The sequence below is a fragment of the Mytilus edulis genome, chromosome 2 (assembly GCF_963676685.1).
Source record: "Mytilus edulis chromosome 2, xbMytEdul2.2, whole genome shotgun sequence".
Classification (NCBI taxonomy): domain Eukaryota; kingdom Metazoa; phylum Mollusca; class Bivalvia; order Mytilida; family Mytilidae; genus Mytilus; species Mytilus edulis.
Window position 1 is genome coordinate 68251733 of NC_092345.1, and position 14300 is coordinate 68266032.

The window sequence follows — 14300 nt, forward strand, 5'->3', positions numbered from 1 at the left end:
GAGATTTTAGGACCAAAACTTCCTAAAAGTTTTGCCTAATACAGCTAAGGTAATCTATTCCTGCGGTAGAAAAAGCCTTAGTTTTTTCCAAAATTCAAAGTTTTGTTAAAAATCGGTCACACCTTACCGGATAGCACGAACGGACGCCTAACGGATGAAAATAAAAGTTGTCCGTTGACAAAATTGTTATCCGTTGGGAGTCCGTTGATATACTGACCGAATAAAACGGACGTGTAACGGATGCATAACGGACACACACCGGATATGCAACGTACGAGAAACGGACACGTACCGGACAGAACCGATGTCGAACGTACATCCAACGGACGAGTACCGCATAAAACGGACACCTAACAGAAGCGTAACGGATAAAACGGATGAACAAGATATACGGAAAAATCAAAAGCGACAATAATAATACATGTAAATCGCATAAATATTCAAAATGTTTATGTGTAACTGGTTTTGATTTGTTCTTCAAAATTCCGCCAGAGGGCAGTTTCTGGCCTGAATAAGAACTGCTTGATTGTGAAGACATGCCTACTCTAAGATAGATTATGAATAATAAGAATTCATAAACCTTAAGAAATCTGACATACAAATAATTGGCATTTATCCGTTTCAGATCCGTTCATCATCCGTTTTATTCGTTATACGTCCGGTAGAAGTCCGTTTCTCATCCGTTCGATATCCGTTTTATACGTTAAACGTCCGGTAGAAGTCCTTTGGTGAATTTATCTTCAAGACCTCCAACGGATGTATAAAGGACGCGTAACGGATACAAAACGGAAACGAAACGGACGTTCAACGGACATTTTATCCGTTAGACTATTCAAAGTTTTGAACATGCTCAAAATTTTTCACCGGACAGAACGGACGTATTTATGAATACTGCTGGTTGATATAGATTTATTTAAGGGGGAAGGGATTACAAGTTTTCACAAACCTCAGCTTTCATGTTTCCAATTTTTTGTTTAATCTCATTCACCGAACGATGAATTAAAACTGGTTTCAAAATATTTCAAAACCAGAAAATATTTTTGATTTGTATTACAATAAAATATGCCGTGATAATTACATAATATCACAAGAAATGTTCTGTACCAATGCATCACAAGCTGACACAACTTGGACGTCTTGCCACTTTATCATTATTATAGTAATCGTTATAGCTTTTTTTCATTCCATCAGATCAAATTCCGATAAACATGTTCGGTTCTGTTCATTGCAAATTTGGAATTAAATCAATTTAGTTTATACAATTTGATATAAAACATCATAAATTTAATCTTAATTTACAATGTAGCAATTTCAAACAAAAAGACACGCAAAAAGTGTCTCGTAACAGATGAGATATCTTGATTAACGCTCGTAGATAAACGTTATATATAAATACAGTAGATAAGGATGAATTCTTAATTCTGTCCTATGAATTATCGTAATGACAAAAAGCCACAGATCTAACGTATAGTTTTCAAATACATATAGAATTCGATACCAGTAGAAGGATATATTATTATTAAGGATTTATAAGCTTAGCTTTCAAGGTAAGAAAAATATATATATATATATCAGTATGACAAATATAATACTTTTTTAGTCGTTTCAATGCTATTGATGATAGAAACATTAAACAATTCTATCGTCCTGAACATGCATGAAATATTTGCCACTGGCGGTTAGACAACCAACAATCAATCAATTTTACAATTTAAGGACTTTAATCAGATACATATAATTATTATAATAATATCTTGATGGATCCCATGAATAGTGAACATTTAAATCATGATTTTACTGTATAGTCTGTTTTTGTTGATATCCATTTGACGTGGATCTGTACTTAAACATCCCGTTATTGAGTTAAGGTAAATAAAAATTGTGTTCTTGTCTTTCATTTCATTTACATGTATATGACTTTTTATGGGGTTTTTTTTTTTTGGTTATAAATGACGTGACTCTGTACTTGTACAACCATTCATTGTGTTGTGCTGTGGTGGGGTTTTGTGTTCTTGATTTTCATGTTTGCTAATGTGCTATGTCTATATGCCTTTCTGTGTTTCATTGTTACATATTTGTTTGTTTTACAGTGATTAAGATTATAACAGATTGTTGACTGCTGTTCTCATATTGATGAATTTTTTACATATTATGTCTGTGTGTGCTGTTCACACATCGTTGTCAATTAAATGGAAGTTTAAGCGACTGTCATTCAAGTGAGAGGTTTAGCTAACTGTAAAACAAGGTTTAATCAACAATTTTCTACATACGAAAATGTCTGTTCCAGGTTTGGAATATGACAGTTGTTGTCCATTCGTTTGATGCGTTCGAACGATTGATTTTGTCATTTCACTACGGACTTTCCGTTTTCAATTTTCCTCGGAGTTCGGGTTTGGTTTTTTTTTGTAATTTTACTTACTAGTTAAATTATGGTAGCTTTATGGTATCATACATACGTGTACATACGTAATAAGAACATGTAAATGTAATGTAAACATATAGTCTGTATTGGAACCGGGCGGGCTGCATTGTTTATACGTTACTCACCACCAAACGAGCGTGTTCTTAATTATTCAGCTTAATTGTTTTCAAGAGACGTTCAAAGATTGTCATATTTCATTACTACATTTGTTCCATTATTTTTATGAGGCAGATTTCATAATTTTTTCCGCTTTCAATCCATATTCATCACTAAATCAAAATATAATGGGTAGAGTAGTAAATGTTTGAAACCATCTTTTTATTATGTCGGAATGCTTAATCGTATGTCTCTGTGCCCTTTTCATTTTTTTTCCTTTGTACCTGCCGGTATTATTATAGCATTTATTGTTTATGTTGATTTTATAAGTTTTGGATTAGAATAAAAAAAAATATAAGGTATTGCATGTGCTTTTAATCGAAAAAGAATTGTCATATTTCACCTAAATGTTTAGATATTTGTAATACAATGGTCTTTTTAACGGAAGAAAAGGCGAAGAGTCGTCACACTTTTTACTTCATATGTGTTGTTTATATAGAGCAATAAATAGAGGCAACATTAGTAAAAATACCGCTGTTCGAAATTCATAAATCGATTGAGAAAAAAAAATTAAATCCGGGTTACAAACTAAAAGTGAGGGAAACACATCATATATCAGATGAGAACTACGACACAGCATTAAAATGTTACACACACAGAAACGAACTATAAAAATATAACAAAAGCCGTTTTCCTGACTTGGTACAGGACAGTTTAAGTGGAAAAAATGGTGGTATGAACCTGGTTTTGTTGCATGTCAAACCTCCCGCTTTTATGGCAATGTTAAATAAAACATTAAAATGACAACGTTACATGACAGGATTTCAATACAAATAAATGGGCGGACATATAGGACAGGGAAACACACGAATATTAGCTAACAGAAGGTACCAGGTTTAAAATTTGATACGCCAGACGCGCGTTTCGTCCACACAAGACTTACCAGTGACGCTCAAATGAAAAAAGTTTCAAAGCCAAAATAAGTACAAAGCTGAAGAGCATTGAGGACCAAAAGTTCCAAAAAGTTGTGCTTAGTACGGCTAAGGTTTTCTGCCTGGGATAAGAACATCCTTATTAATTATTATTTAGAATAATTCAAACTTTTGCAAACTGTACTTTTTTTTAAAATGACTATTAAATAGATATACATGAAAAAATCGAAGTGGTGACTAACTACAGAATAAAAAAAGGATACATAAAACAACCTAAACCAGCACCAAAAAAAAACCACCCGAGTTAGCCAAAGCCATCAACGCACAAAGTGACGTCACATTTGAATTTCTTACAAAAATCCCGAAACTAGGATAGAATTCAAGATTAGATTTGTAATACTGTAATCACAATAAATAACAATGAAAATTACAATACTAATTAAAATCAAATTTTGGTAGTACTTAGATACTAAATTGTATTATCTAGCTATGTTGGTGTTTCTTCTGAATCAAACTCTTAACCAAATATATCGTAAAAATTTAGTTGACCCAAACTAAAATCTAAAAAATAAATGAACTGGGTGATTAACCATAACACACGAATACAACAGAAAAAAACTGAAATTTACAACTACTAACGATAAGACATTTGACAAAATCCGATGAAAATAACAAATAGAAAATCAAAACCAAATACTTGAATTTTGGATAGAAAAGTACCGTGCAACATCTTAAAGCAATGCGAATTCAAACTCAGCAAAACAGTCACAATCGGGAAGAAGTCGAAAATAAAATATACACCATTACAACAAAACAAAACAAAAAGACAAACAAACGTAAAAACAAACACAATATGAGAAACTGAAGACTGAGCAACCGACCCCTGTTTCCCCTTCCAAAAATTACTGGGAAGATCCGCGGTACTCCGAAAGGGTAAGGAGATCCTTCTGCTCATGCGACAACCATCGTCTTACTCCTACAAAAACACCGATTAGTTATGTCAAATGATAAGGCATTACACAATATTCGGATTTGTTTTATCCTGTTTTATAGATAAACTAGTTATCATTTAATAGCTTTAAATATATAACTTATGTACTATGGACTGAGATATCCCTATACAAATAAAGTTTTTTTTTTGTTGTAATTAATAGAAAATTTGGGAATTTATTAATCAAGATTACGTTAACTTTACTTTCATGTATCTGTTTACTTCAAAGTATGATTAAATTCGTTTGTTTTAAACATTGTATATGGTTGCAGATTCTGTTCCTTGATCCCATATGGAAAATAATTTGTAGGTTTTGATAAGATTATATCATTAAAGTTTCGGTCTCAATTACTATATACAAAGACATGTTTTATGGATATTTTCTTACGAAAAATTCAGATTTCCATTTCTATTTAATTTTTTTCAATTTAAAAATAATTTGTTGGTTTTATTTAGTAATATATAGCTTATTAATTTCCAATTCGAAGGTTATTTACTGTATTATAATTCTATATATGTAAAGATTAAGGATTGGCTTTCGTAATGGTTGTACGTCTATTATTTGCTCTCAATTCGTTAAACAATTTCAAGGTTAATTATTTTGTCGGGTTTTTTAATAAAACATTGATGGACGATTTTATTGTCAAAATCTGGTAACTTGATTTATTTTTTATTAATTCTAATTGACTTTTTGTTAATATTAACTTGTATTCTAACTGAGTTATTTGCTGGATATCTATTCAGCTTCTTAGTATTGCTTTTTTAGTATTAATATTTCGGTTATCCAGTTGTGTTTTATTTTCATTGATTTTCCCGTTTTATTCAAACAGTTCATTTATTATATAGATTATAGTGTTTTTACATCACAACTGTTGGATTTTTATTTTCCCATATAATTGTATCTATCTGAAATAAGTGATAAATTTTGAATCACCTTCACCCTTATGTATTCAGCTTGTTAAGGTAAGGTTTGCATAATACCTGGATTTTATTCTTAGTGATAGTATACCAATATGATATATCATTTTGTTCATGGAGGAGTACCCGATCATTTAATGAAAAAAATCTAGCATCGCCCGTTCCGTTGTTTTAGGTGGAAAGCTCAAAATTGCGATGTTTGACCTTTCGTAAGGGGAAATTGTATTTGAACTCTTCTTAATTAACGATGTATGCAAGTGACAATAACAAAATAAAACTGAATAAAACATATATAAATAATTATGGTACATTATTAAATGATAGATTTTTTAATTTTTAGGTTAAAATAAAACCATTGCCATGGCAACAAAAAGTCAAAAATATCCTGTTAGCGGGCCGACCGTTTATATATATATAAACAGATCTAACATTGTTAGGTTGATGTTTAGACGAGTTGTATATACATTATGTACACAGCGATCCGATGGATACATCTGTTGTAGAGTTGTCACTGACTCAGAGTACTTATAAATATAATTATTTGCTGTGACTGTATATTATTATCTTTATTATTATGAGGCTGACTTCATGCAGGAACTTCTTAGGAACAAAGATAATAAGTTAGCAATATCCTTTAACTCTACTTTCCGCTATATAGATGATGTTCTTTCACTAAACAATTCAATATTTGGTGACTATGTGGAACGCATCTATCCAATCGAACTAGAGATAAAGGATACTACAGATACAGTTAAGTCGGCTTCATATCTTGACTTACATCTAGAAATTGACAATGAGGGTCGGTTGAAAACAAAACTTTACGACAAAAGAGATGATTTCAGTTTTCCAATTGTGAACTTTCCATTTCTAAGTAGCAACATTCCAGCAGCACCTGCATACGGGGTATATATCTCCCAATTGATACGATATTCCCGTGCTTGCATTTCCTATCATGATTTTCTTGATAGAGTTTTGCTGCTCACAAGGAAGCTATTAAACCAAGAGTTCCAAATGGTGAAGTTGAAATCACCCCTTCGTAAATTTTACGGACGCCATCACGAGTTGGTTGACCGTTATGGAATAACCGTTTCACAAATGATATCGGATATGTTCCTTACGTCGTAACTACAATCCCCTTCCCTTTCATGAATATGACCTACCGAATTAGACTATTTACCGGATTTGTAATCACTTAAGCAACACGACGGGTGCCACATGTGGAGCAGGATCTGCTTACCCTTCCGGAGCACCTGAGATCACCCCTAGTTTTTGGTGGGGTTCGTGTTGTTTATTCTTTAGTTTTCTATGTTGTGTCGTGTGTACTATTGTTTTTCTGTTTGTCTTTTTTATTTTTAGCCATGGCGTTGTCAGTTTGTTTTAGATTTATGAGTTTGACTGTCCCTTTGGTATCTTTCGTCCCTCTTCTCTTACATTAATTTGTAGGATCCTTTACTATAGATAATTTAGCTGATCTGTAACAATAACATCTTCATGCCTTATATATCATGTACTGTAGTACGCCGCTAGATTAAAACTGACGAGGAAAGGTAACACACGGCCAGCGAAAGCTCTTTTTTGAGAGCCCAGGTGGTCGCGTTGTCTAGCGGGACGGCTGCAGTGCAGGCGATTTGGTGTCACGATATCACAGTAGCATTGGTTCGAATCCCGGCGAGGGGAGAACCAAAAATTTGCGAAAGCAAATTTACAGATCTAACATTGTTAGGTTGATGTTTAGACGAGATAATATATATATAAAAGAGAACTTCAGGATTTAACTATTTTCATTAAAATGAGCTAATAAAATTAATGTGCCCCTGAACTCGCATTTACGGAAATATTTTATATACATCATTTAAAAAAAAAGCCAAATAAAGGTGGAAGTTGAGCATTGAGGATCAAAATTTCTGAAAGTGTTGCCTAGTACAGCTAAGGTAATCTATTCCTGAGATAGAAAAGCCTTATAATTTCTAAAATGCAAAGGACAAACTACAAAATATGTAAAAATCTTTCAACCAAACAAGAATGTTTGTTAAAGAAAGTTAGTATTATAATTAGATACCGAATTATGTATTCATCTGGAAATTGTTTTATTTTTAATAAGCATAATCGAAACCAAAAGTTTCTACACTATCACCTTTTCTGACGCATGTATTATGTTTGCTGGCATTTATGCTAATCATTTGGGTAATCAGAACACTGGTTTTGATAAACAAGTAACATGAAAGATGTATATGTCAGGTAAATTTGTTAACGTGTTTGCATTTCGGTGTTGACATGAATATTAATAATGTGGTCATTTTTATAAATTTCCTGTTTACAAAACTTTAAATTTTTCGAAAAACTAAGGATATTCTTATTCCAGGCATAGATTATACCTTAGCCGTGTTTGGCACAACTTTTTGGAATTTTGGATCCTCAATGTTCTTAAACTTTGTACTTGTTTGGCTTTATAAATATTTCGATATGAGCGTCACTGTTGAGTCTTATGTAGAAGAAACGCGCGTCTGGCGTACTAAATTATAATCCTGGTACTTTTAATAACTATTGTAGATGTGGAAGATTCTAAGCTTGATTATATAAAATATTTTATACGACAAAAGACTATCATCTTTATTTCATTATATAGGCGACAACACTTATACATTATGCATGTGTTACATCAAAGACAATACAGTAATGTGTGATGTTTGTACTTGATCATCTGGCAACCGTCATTTTGCATTCAATTTATGAAAAACCAGATGCCTTTAACAAAAATCTCAATAAGAGGCAGCTAAAGACGCAATATGGATTAATGCGTTGTTTTGTGATTTATTAATGATATTGGCGCCAAATTTGCGGAAAGATTAACTGTTATCAAATAAGTTGCATGCGTTTGAAAGCAGTTGAAAAGGATAACTGAAAAATAAGTGACAGCGAGTACACGTAATTTACTCCCGTAAATGTACATTATGCTCGATGAAAATAAGAACTGGCATCTTTAAAACTGCAATAATTCTAATAAGTAGCAGTGATTCATGTTATTGGGAATGTCTCACGACATTTATTATGAACATAACTGGTATCTATCCCGAGCGTATTCCTATCTCATTCGGTATAAAGGGCTTGCAGGTGCTACCAAGACTTTGTTAAATGTAACCAATGTCTGAGCAGAAAGATGATGAATCAGGTTTATGTTAAGGAACGTCTCGTCCTTTTTTTACCGAAATATCATCGGAAGATACCAAGTGCTTGTTGATAAATATTTCGTATCAAATTCACAAAAAGTACAACGATGGTGTTTAAGTTTAGATTCTAGGTACTGACGTTGTGTATTATGTGAGTTACCTGTTATAGTGTTCTTTTAGTTGTCCTTGTAAAGCATTACTTTAACTGTTTAGTTAGATTTTGCTAATATCCATTTGACGTGGTTCGGTATCTGTACATGTACATCCAGTCATTGCGTTTTTGTGCTACGGCTAATTTGTGCACTTTTATTCGTGTATATCGTGTTTGATATTGTGCTTGGTCTATATGCATTTTTTTTTTTACATAGTGATAAAGATTGAAATACAATGTTGAATGCTGTACCCCTATTTTCGACAATTTTTCCAAATGTGTCTATTTGATTTGTTCACACATTGTTGTAAAGATACTTGAATTTTACACGACTTTCATACAAGTGAGAGGTTTAGCTAGCTATTAAACTAGATTAAGTCTTCCATTTTCTACGTTGTAACAAGTACGACGGTTGTTATTAATTCGTTTGAGGTATTTGCTCCTTTTTTTTGCCATCTGATAAGGAAAGTTTTGTTATTTCACTTTTGGATAATGTGCTTTTAGAAAATAAAAAGACAAAATGCGGTCGCTGTACTCGTTTTCTTATACCCCGCACATAGATAAATTAACTGTATACAACTGACTTATTCGAGTTATTTCCCCTGATATAACGAAGGTTTAAATCTCTTTTTAGATGTCAACATGTCACTTATCAAATTATAAAATGCCTTGTGTTAATCAATTATATACAAAATTGAGATTCCAATTACATCAGGCGAAGTAAAAACTGTTCCAAGATGACAGTCAAATATAAACCAACTTTGACAAATGATAAAAGGGAATTGCTTTTCATAATGAAATTCGTTAAAAAAATGGTAAAACGTATGTTTTTTTCTTTATATTCTCACGTATTTTTTCCATGTCATATTATTGATTTCTAACTTTACCTTTGTTTGTATGACTTGGATGATAGCTTAGTGGAATTCCCTGTTTGATAGTAATTACGCTATATCTTCTGAATTGAAAAAAAAATCAAAAAAATCAGACATCACATTAATGAAAACTACCTTCTTTTTAGAGTTTTAACGGCATTTTAAATAATCGGAAATAAAAAATAAAACTTTCAATACGTCGATGAGTTTTTTATTTTTTTCTACAGCAAAATATTTAAAATAAATTCAAACAGATATCCTGTAGCAAAGCTTTGAGTACATTTTAGGTCGGAATATACTGAAATTAAATGATCTCATTACTTATAATTAGGAATTTCAATTACCCACGCTGTATGTTCTATTAATTTAAAATGATATCGGCATGTGGTTGCCACAGATGAGTAAAAAAACAAGAAAATCTAATCAATTTCCAGAATTAATAAAAACTGATTATGAATATTTATTACAGTAGCGTGTTCAGGATTTTGCTAGTTTCATTAAAAAAATTTAAGTAATGTTCCTTTCACCGTTCAAGGCACATTTTTATTCAATTATTCAGTTTACAAATATTCATTATGAACTAAACCTCACAAACACAAACTCACTAATGGTAACAGCCTAATCGTTTGGTACGCCAGACGCATGTTTCGTCAACATATATAAAGGCAACAGTAGTATACCATTGTTCGAAATTTATAAATAAATTGAGAAAAAATAATCCGGGTTACAAACTTAAACTGAGAGAAACACATCAAATATAAGAGGAGATTTACAACACAACACTAAAATGCAATACAGACAGAAACGAACTATAATATTACAATGGCCGTTTTCCTGACTTGGTACAGGACATTTTAAGAAAAAATGGTTGGTTGAAAATATTTGGTGATTACTTCCTGGGACAAGAAAAAGTTGTCTCCTTGAATAAGAATATTTGATAGAATTATAGTTCTGAAAACCATATTTTGTATTAACATTACATTGATTTTCAATTTTTAATTAAAAATATAACTACAAAGAATTAAAATCTTCACTCGGGCTAAAAATAGTTTTTGATCCTTATTCACAATTTCTGTACCATTGCACTATTTTGTCAAATCTAGTTAAATCATTTAATACTATGAATAGTTGTAGCCCTCTTTTATTACAAGTCAGTTCGTACACAAAAACTTACGATTCATATTTGTACCTATTGTTTTCACCGTTTTTTTATGAAATTTTGAATCATCACCAAAAAGTATACAGATCTTTAGATTAATTAAACAAAGACATGTGTAAAGTTTTAAGCAATAATCATAAATCGTTTATGAGATATGGTGCGACATGTAAAAAAACCCTCCCCCTTTTTTACAAAATACTCAATAACTCAAAAATGAAATTTTGAATCATCACCAAAAAGTATACAGATATTTAGATTAATATAACTAAGAAGTGTTTAAAGTTTTAAGCCATAATCAATATTCGTTTTTGAGATACGGTGCGACATGTGAAAAAAAACACATCCCTTTTTTAGTTACAAAGTGCCGTAACTCAAAAAGTTTTAATCTTATTTTCACCAAAAAGTATTCAGATCATTTGACCATCATAAGAAACAACTATGTTAAGTTTCATGAAATTTGGATAAGTCGTTCTCAAGTTACGGTGCGACATGTTTACGCCGGACAGACAGACGGACAGACAGACGGACGGACACCGGACATTTGTATACCAAATACGTCCCGTCAAAATTTTGACGGGCGTATACAAACGTGCATTGATGTTGTCAAGGAGTAAATTAATACATTTAGCTGAAATCATACTATCACAGTTTTAGTCGGTAAATATAGCATTTACCTATTACATGACAAAGGAAAATTAATATGAGTTGCAGAATATACATAGGATTTTCAAAGGGTCATTTCATTTGACAGTATTTTGAACTTCTGTATGTTAGGATGTTAATGCTACTATAAGTAGACGTTATGTCCTAGAGTTAATCAACAGCCAAGTAATTAGCATTTTTGTATTACATGAAATATATCTCTATCGATTATTTTTGTGAATTAACTAGAAACTTTACTGATTTAAGAGTTGTTAATGCACTTTAAATTTGATTCGAGTGCCACTGATGAGTCTCATCTAGACAAAACGCGTGTGACGTATTTACATGTGGCGCATCATCTGCTTACCCTTCCGGAGCACCTAGTTTTTAATGGGGTTCGTGTTGCTTATTCTTTAGTTTTTGCTGTTGTGTCATGTGTACTATTGTTTGTCTGTTTGTCTTTGTCTTTTTTAATGTTATTAATATAAGTTAGATCAGTCATACCAATCTAATCTTCTTTCTGAATTTTCGGAACACGTTTTAGAAATTAATGTGACGTCACTTTGGGCGTTACATTGACTATGGCTAACAGGGCTGTGATTTTGTAATGTATTCGTTTTAATTATATGGCTAGTCACCACTTCAGTTTAATCATGTATATCTATTATATAGTCATTTTATAAAATTTACTGTTTACAAAACTATGTATTATTCTTGATAATAATGATGTTTTTGTCCCAGGCGGATAAACCTGGCCTCGCAACTTTTTGGAACTTTTGGTCCTCGGCGATCTTCAACTTTGTAGTTGTTATAGCTTTCAAACTTTTTACATCTGAACATAGTTTTGTGTAGACATAGCGCGCGTCTGGCGTATAAAATATTTTTTAACCTGTTACCTTTTGATGGCTATTATTCGTTTGTTTCTCTGTCCTATATTTTCTCCCATTTATCTGTTTATTTATTGTAACCCTGTCTTATATTGTTGTCATTTTAATGTTATAATTAACACTGTCATTACAGCGGGAGGTTTGGCTTGCCACAAAACCAGGTTCAACCCACCCTTTTTTCATAAAATGCCCTGTACCAAGTCAGGAAAATGGTCATTGTACATTATAGTTCGTTTCTGTGTGTGGTACATTTCGGTGTTGTGTCTCTGTTGTGTTGTAGTTATATATTTGATACGTTTCCCTCAGTTTTGGTTTGTAACCCGGATTTGTTTTTTCTCTATCGATTTATGAATTTTCAACAGCGTTATACTACTGTTGCCTTTATTAGTCATAATGTTGTCAGTTTATTTTCAATTTATGAGTTTGACTGTCCCTTTGATATCTTTCGTCCCTCTTTTATTTATCATCAAGTTTATAGAAGTGAAGAAAATACGATGATTGACGGATTTATTGTTATGTCTGTGTAGGAGATACAATATATAGTGGGGACCTTCAAATGTTCAAGAGCGTCTTCTATCTTAGAGGTGGTCTATATTGTTGTCATATTTGAACAAATGTACACGAGTATCAAAATAATTAAACATTTATTCTAATAAGACTACAGTGACGTTTGGTCACATTTTTCTAGTTGAATCAATATTTCATATGGGAACGTCCTCAATGACATAAAGAAACTTTTATCAATTTATTTTCGCGGAAAAGGACAATATGCCGGACCTTTTTTCAGTTATAACCTATCGGTCTTGAACGATGTTGTTTCCCCTTACATATGACCACATGGGTTCTATCTGAAATTTTTTATTCGTTTACAACGTAATTGGTATCCCTATCTTATCAAAACAAGTATTATGTTTTGACAAGTAGTCATAAAATATACAAGATAGGTATGTAATACTAACACCCCTTTACAGTATTTTATTTGATGAAAACGCCCTTTATCATAATAAATTTGTTAATACAAACGACCACCTGTGACAGAAGGTAGTATGATACACGCGCATTAAACCGATAAATTATTACATTCAATGAGATTTTTTTTTTTTATATTTAGAGATGTCTATGGTATTTTGGATCAATCATAAATAAAATGGAAATATTTTAGTTTATATGAAAAATAATAATTCTTTCAACACACTAGTGTCAAAAAATATTATTTATATCTTTTCAACAAAAGTATTTCTACTTGATGCTAAGTATATTAAAAGTACGTTGCTTTCATTATTACACGTCTCAAGGGCGAATTGAAAATATTCAAACCTTAAATATTTTAATGATTTTGATGAACATCAAATACCCAAAGTAGAGAGTTGTGCCGAATCTGTGAAAGACTATATGGGGTGGGTGGAAACACTTTGATATCTTAATTGATTGTAAAGTTTTATGAATAGTAAATATACTGAAATTCAACATACAAATGATCTTTCATGTTAGCTAAAGGATAAACCAACCGGCTGATACGAAATATCATTTATCAACAACCACGCTACCAATTCATCAATTATACAAGCGTGCAGTATGCTAATACTAGAAGTACAAAATGTTGATGATCATTAGAAAAATGCCATAAAATTGGGTTATATATTAATCTTCCTGTAGGAAATGAGATCAAACTTAACGTTAAGGCAACTAACCAATAATCAGCCGTTCTTTCAATTCTATATGATCTATTTTTCATCCCGAGATTTTCTCCGATGGCTAAACTGTTTTGTATAAATAAAATTAGAGCTACCGTTGTGATTACAAAGCTTTGTTGATATTTGAACAATGTTGCATTGTATTTAGTAAATTTGGATAATAATTACTGTATCATATACCATATTAGTGAACTCATCTACGCGCGTTTAACAAACGATTGATCTTAAGGGTATATGTTTTTAAAAGTGTGTTCTCGTTTATTGTGCAACTGAAGTGATTAATTTTTGCCAATTAAAAAAAAAATCTTTGAATCTGGCTTTTGTAAAGTTTTCGAATTGAGTATGATAAATCTATCTTAATCGAAATTT